The following is a 7,528-nucleotide window of genomic DNA, read 5'->3' on the forward strand; positions in this document are numbered from 1 at the left end:
GCCATGGCGGGAGGTTGTAATTGATAAGGCACACAAGCCAAGTGCTCTATGACGAGCTTCTCAAGCCAAATGGATTGACTCCATCCATTGCCATGCCCAAACGCAAATTTTGTGGTTCACTCTTAAAATGTGGCCAGGTATCTTCAATGTGCCTCCAAGCCTTTGAATCAGTGCGGGCACCCTAAATGTTGCGTCAGTGGATCTATTCGTAGAATGCCACTGCATCAACTTTGCAATGGAACCACAACGAAACATGCTTTTTATCCTAGGAATAATAGGGAAATGCCGAAACACTTTAGCTGGCACTGTCTCGCCAACCGCATCTTGTTTGTAGCGCATTGCTCCGCACTTAGGACACGACAAACAATCTGCAAATTCATTGCAAAAAATAATGCAATCATTTGGACATGCATGAATTTTGTTGTAGTCCAAGCCAACTGAGGTCAACAGTTGGTTTGCATCTGGCCTGGAGGGGGGCATTTCATTGCCAGCCGGGAGAAGTTGCTCCTGCAACAACCTGTTTAAGCCACATTAAATTAAAAAGCTCTCCAAGCATGTCACCATTGCAATTGGAAAATCTCTTTTGTAAATTACGTACCTAAACAAAGCAGTGACGCTTGCATCTGACCACCCGTACACTGACTGAAGATTCAAAAATGCTAGACAAGTATGAAGCACAGATATTTTGACGCCTTCATAGATTGGTTGACGTGCCAACTTCCTCAAACATGTCTTCAGGAGGTAGGTGCATGGCTTCTAGTGCTACTTCGGTAGCGTTCTCCTCGCTTGTCTGGAAGAAGGCATCCAGCATCTCCTCCATGCCTTCGTCTTCTGTATGTAAGCCCTTTTCTGCTTCCATCCTTGGCTCTATATTGGTCGGACCTTCACGCATAATCCTTTTTCTCTCTCTCTCTCTCAGATGTAGGTGCTATGTCGCGAAAATCCCGTTCCGTAGGAATCGTATCGTAGATTCTGTACGGTTTCTCTAGCAAACTCTCCGTACTTGTGCACATGCTCATTACATATCCTATGCTTGCACAGGATTTGATACTTGCAGAGCGTGCACGAGCATGCAATCTTTTCCTCCATGTTAGTTGATGACGTTGCTATCTACAATGATTATGAATGTTGTTTTAGTATATATACTCCTCTCAATGTAAACTACCTCGCATTCTCTAGTCTTGCCTAGTCTCCGTACACCTCGGTCCAGAGGTGTACAGAGATCGGGACCACCGAGTCAAAATCTCGTCTTTATTGGTCAAATCCTATATGGGTAGACACATACGTGCACTCCCAGGTGTACATGGCAATGCATGTAGCGGGCAAAACCTCTTTGCCTCTTTTAGTTCCATAGTTTCTTCTAGAGACAGAGAGAGAGAGATAGAGAGAGTTTCTGTCCTTTTTACACAATTGTTCAGCCAACCTAACTCTTTCTCTCTCGCTTTCTCTATCTACTATCTATCTCTCTCTCTCTCTCTCTCTCTCTCTCTCTCTCTCTCTCTCTCTCTCTCTCTCTCTCTCTCTCTCTCTATATATATATATATATATATATATATATATATATATATATATATCACTCTCTATCTCTCTATTTCTCTCTCTCTGTCTACGTACCCTATCTCTCATTATTTCTCTCTCGCTCTCGCTCTCGCTATCTCTCTTTCTCTCTCTCTCTCTCTCTCTCTCTCTCTCTCTCTCTACTTTCCTATCTCTCTACTGATCGAACGAGCGACTGAGCTACGGAGATCTAGACACCCACGACTGCGGAGGACTACACAACATCGACAGAGGCTGCATCAGAGGATCCAGGTCACTTTGGCTCGACATGCACAACGCCCGGTCATACTACTGACCATGGAGGAGATTGATGAGATCCGCCAGCGAGCGACAGATGTTGGATCTCCTATGATCTACCTATCACAGCTAGCTGTTTTAGCTGCTTAGTCCACACCCAACAATTTAGGATTCCATAATATTTTATTTTGTCATCTTGTTACTCTGACTTTGTATCAGATCCACCACATTGTAACTTTCTGGTCTCATAGGTCACTTTGGCCTTTTGAAGACGTTAATATAACATTTCATTTCATTTCTCTCTTTAATATCTCTTTCTTTAATTTTAATTTCCTACGCATACATTAATTCTCTCTCTCTCTCTCTCTCTCTCTCTCTCTCTCTGTCTCTCTCTCTTTAATTTCCTACACGCACACACACTTCTCTCTCTCTCTCTCTCTCTCTCTCTCTCTCTCTCTCTCTCTCTCTCTCTCTCTCAGTGCAGCCGTTTTTTGACCTAGTAGACAGCAGTCCACTCTTTTGATCATAACTTCTTCATCCGAACTCCGATTTGGGTGATCTATAGCCTCAATCGAAGAGCACGAAGTCCTCTACGCATTGATGTAAAGACAGAAATTTTCAGAGTTATGGAAGGCGTTTCTGTAGCAGCATTTTCGAAGTGAACAGGTTCAACAAAATTGATTCTCATCTCCTATTTTACATACAATGTCTTCCGGCACTCGCAAGGGTTCTTCTTCTTCAACAAGGTCCACAACCATTGTGGAAAATGATCCAAAATCTCCTAAGTGTGGAGATAGCAACACAACCACCCAACCAACGACATCGGAAACCATGATCATGGCGTACTTGGTATCATTGCAAGAGACCGTAAACAAACAAGGCGAAGACTTACGAGCACTTGCAATGGAGAATGGCACACTAAGGGTACTTGTGGTTGAGAATGAGAATCTCAAGAGGACACTTGAGATGCAAACAACACGTTTGATGCAACTTGAAGAGGAATTCAAGGAATGTAAACGCTCTCTTGTGGACTTGAATGCTTTGAAGGAGCGGATGAGCAAAGTAGAGCATGACCATGTATTGAAAGAGGAGAAATTTGACACTATGAGCCGGGATGTATGCGACATGAAAAATGTATGCACAAACAAGTCTTGGGCTGATGTATGTGGTAGCAATGTGGTTTCTAATTCCTCACTCATGCAAGCTATGGTTCAAACAAAGAATGTTGAGAATGTAGATGTGGAGGAGTTGAAGGAACGGGAGCGACGTTCCAAGAACATTGTTATTCGTGGAATTCCCGAAGAGAAGTTAGAGACACCTCCTTCTGTTGCCATTGTTATTGAAGATTTCTTCAAAACCCACTTTGGCATGTCCGGAGTTATGGTCTATGGAGCACATAGAGTGGGGAAGCAAGGAGCTCCTCGCTCGGGAGAACGGCCAATTGTATGCACCATGCCGGATGAGACCAAGCGAAAGATTATCCTTGATAATAGTTGGATCTATTTGAGGAATACAAAATGTTTTGTATGTGAAGATCGCACTATTAAGCAACAAAATATGCGTCGCAAGGCATATGAGGAAAAGAATAATAAAAACAAGGAAATCTCTCATGAAGAAAATGTGCCCAAGGAGAAGGCAAGTCTCTCAAGCAAATAGGGATGCGTGACCTATGAGACCGAGTTACAATTGAAAATATGCTTTTGGAATTGTAATGGATACCCATGGAATGCGAGGGTTGGCATTGATGAACTAACAAGCAAAGCCGATGTTGTACTTCTTGTTGAAACTTGGGAGCATGATACACAAAGGATTAACGGCTTGGAGGATTACAATGTACATTCATTGATGTGGTCAAAGAATCTCAAGCAACGAAGAGGACAAGGAGGGTTAGCATGTATGGTTAAGAAAGTATTGGAAGATTTTGTATCAATTGTGAAAGATGACAAGTACAAACGTTATGTATGGCTGAAAATTATGACACCAAAAAGAGCACCCATTTTTGTAGCCGGTTGCTACATTCCTCATCATGATTCTCCCTTTTATGCTTGCATGGATAGAGATCAACCATTTTCTGATTTGGAAGAGGACATTGCTTATTTCAAAGGTGAAGGTGATGTTATTGTATTTGGGGATATGAATGCTCGCACAAAAACATTGCAACATGATACTCAACAATTTGATATGCCATACATTTCAAGGGAGTTGGAGGAAGTTCACTTGTATGATCGTACTTCAATGGATGAGAAAGAGCCGGATCACTATGGAAAGTTACTTTTACACATGTGTAATAGCACGGGTATGCTCATTGCCAATGGTGTATCTTTGTGGAGTGGAACCAATGGATTTACATGTAGAAGACATAATGGGGATAGTGTGATTGACTATATGCTACTCTCTGAAGCCATCATGTATCGCATAAAGAGTTTTATGTTTGGTCAATGGACCCCGGAATCCGACCATCGCACCTTATGTATTGACCTTTCATGTGGAGAAGCAACTAAGCATGATAATCTCAGCCAAAGGAAAGAGAAGTTATCACTATGTATGGATTTCAAACGGGCACCAATGTACATTGAAATGGTTGAGCAAAAATTATGGATGACAAAGCTTCAATGTGATGCACCATTGGAAACTAAATGGGAAGCTTTCAAGAAAGCTATTTGTTCTTGTGCGGAAGAATGCTTTGCCATAAAGCATCTCCATGGTATCAACAAAGATAGATCACGCAAAAGGTGGTTTGATAAAGAATGTCAAGATGCTCGAAAGTCCTTGATAAAGCTTGATGCAACTATGGACAAAGACAACTATCAAAGTCATTTGCATACATACAAGGCATTGATTCAAAAGAAGAGAAGAAGATGGGAAGTAAAGCAACAAGAATTTCAAATCCAAGAAAAGGCACATGCATGTGGAAGATTTTGGAGAAACTTGAGAGGCAAGCGGGTTGAGAATTTTGGTAACTTGAGTCTAGTGGATATGTACACACATTGTAGGCAATTATATGAGCAAGAAAATACTGAAAAAAATGCCATTTTATGGTTCACTCCCATGTATGCCGTCTTTTTTTACTATTGAGGATGTATGCGGTGGGCTTGAAAAGTTGGCCACTCGCAAAACGGGAGATCTTCAAGGTATCAAGCCGGAGATGATCAAATGGACGGGAGATTTTACCCATGAGTGGATGTGTGATATGTTCAACCTTGCACTTCAACATGGTATGCCTTATGATTGGAGTACTAATTGGGTTAAGCCTTTGCATAAAGGAGGGGATGTAAAGAATGTAAGCAACTACCGGACTATAATGATTGGGTCTCTTATGGCAAAGTTATTTGGGTGCATAATGGAGATGAAATTGAGTGATTGGGCTGAAGAGAATGACAAGCGTGCAAAGGGACAAGCGGGTTTTCGTCGATGCCATAGCACCATTGATCATCTTGTCACTCTTCGTGTTCTCATGGAGGAAAGTCGGTTGAAAGGCAAGCGATTGTATTGTTGTTTTGTGGACTTTAAGAAAGCCTTTGATATGATTCCACGTAACAATTTGTGGAGAAGGATGGAAGAACTCCAAGTGCCAAGTGAGTTTATGCTTGCGGTTTCTCGAATCTATGAGAAGGTGATTTGTCAATTGCGCATGGGAAGAGAAATTTCAGAAATTTTTGTAAGCACTATTGGGGTTAAACAAGGATGTCCATTGTCACCAACTCTCTTTGGTCTATGCATCGATCAATTGGAACAAATGGTACTTGACTTTATGCAAGAAGAAGGCATTGAAGAGGTCACTATTTGCAATGCGGTAATCATGCTTTTGTTGTATGCGGATGATGTAGTGCTTCTAGCACACACTTTAGAAGATGCACAAAAGCTTATGGTTGTCCTTGAGAACTTTTGCTTGCATAGTGGGCTGATTGTAAATGAATCCAAAACAAAGGTTATGCTTGTGAAAACCAACCATAAGGAGAAGCCATGCATTGTGTACAACAACGAGACACTTGAAGTTGTTGAGAGCTTTAAGTACCTTGGCCTTGAGGTTCCATCCAATCACAAGTGGCATGAATGTGCTATTCGTCGTTTGGAAGTGGGAAAGAGAGCATATTATGCATTTGAGAACATGTGTAATGCGGGAAACATCAAGTGTTGGGTTCTCAAGAAGTATCTTTTTGATGCATTGGTGACACCGGTTCTTCTTTATGGAGTTGAAGTGTGGGGTGGGAGCATCTCAAAGTCTACTTGGAAAGAGTTTGAGAATGTCCAAAAGCGTTTTCTTACAAACTTTCTCCAAGTTAAGACACAAACACCATATATGCTCCTACTTCTTGAGTCGGGATCTCTTCCAATTGAGGTTATGGGCATGGAAAGGGTTGTGGAGTACATGATAAAGATGCGTCAAAACCCCTCACATCGACTTCCTACAATTGCATGGGAAGCAAGCAAAAAAGTTCAAAAGACGCATAAAAGCAAGATCTTGAGCACGGGATGGATGCAAGACATAAAGAAGTGGTTTGGGAGATGGGATGCATTACACTTGCTACATGATGCTTCAATTGACTCTCAAGTGAATGAAGCTTTTCTACAACGCCAATGTATTACGGCTTGGGAGAAATCCGGTGGGTCACGCTTCATACATTACACCACCTATATTGCCCCCAACTACAAAACCATGTTCTTCGCTGAGAGAGGAAACCGTACTCACACTTACATGCTTGAGCCTATTCCCTTGTCCGCGATACGCACTATCGCAGCAATTCGGCTTAGCTCCCATTTCCTTCGATGCGAGATAGGGCGTTGGGGCAATGGAGAAGAGTCAAATCGACTGTGCACATTATGCTCACTGCAAGTTTGAGAGTCTGAGTACCACACACTACTAGAGTGCTCAGCTTTTGATCACATCCGAACTTGCTTCTCTCACATTTTCAGCCATAACTTAGACCTACACACTTTCCTCTCCCAGCCAAAGTGTGGGCTCTCCATTGCGACTCTCATCACTACAATTTTGGAGCATCGAGAGTCACTCATCAGCCGTACACATACTACATCACATGTAACTTTGGTCCCATAGGTCATATTTGACCTCCGAGGACGATAATAAAATCTATCTATCTATCTATCTCTCTCTCTCTCTCTCTCTCTCTCTCTCTCTCTCTCTCTCTCTCTCTCTCTCTCTCTCTCTCTCTCTCTCTCTCTCTTTCCTACACACACACACACTGCTCTTTCTCTCTCTCTATCTATCTATCTCTTTCCTACAGACACACACACGCGATGTAGAGAGAGAGAGAGAGAGAGAGAGAGAGGGGTTTGGGGGGGGGGGGGAGTTTCATAATACTTACGCAGAAGGTTTCGGCCAAGATCTGAGTGCACGCGTCGCAGGCGAAAATGGCCCCTACGCGCTGGTTTCCCTTTTCTTTCCCCCAATTATTTTGCGTCGAAATGTGCATCGATATACTCGTGGTAATGTCCGTCGATATACGCGTGGAAAAGTATGCCTTGCCATGCGTATTTCCACGTGCATATCGACGGATATTCCGACGCATATATCGACGGGATGAAAGTACGTTGATATCTGCGTGGAAAGGTACGGCCATCGATATATACTGCATCGATATCTTGATGTTATGTTGTAGTGCTTGGCTATCATCAAAATAAGGATAGTGATCAAGACATTGTAAAGATCGCATTTCGCCTTGACGAATGCACCAGCCACATTCAACCTCTTGATGGAGAAGCTATTCACGCCTCA

Source organism: Adiantum capillus-veneris, chromosome 2 (genome assembly GCF_014529385.1).
Source record: "Adiantum capillus-veneris isolate H3 chromosome 2, ASM1452938v2, whole genome shotgun sequence".
Taxonomy (NCBI): domain Eukaryota; kingdom Viridiplantae; phylum Streptophyta; class Polypodiopsida; order Polypodiales; family Pteridaceae; genus Adiantum; species Adiantum capillus-veneris.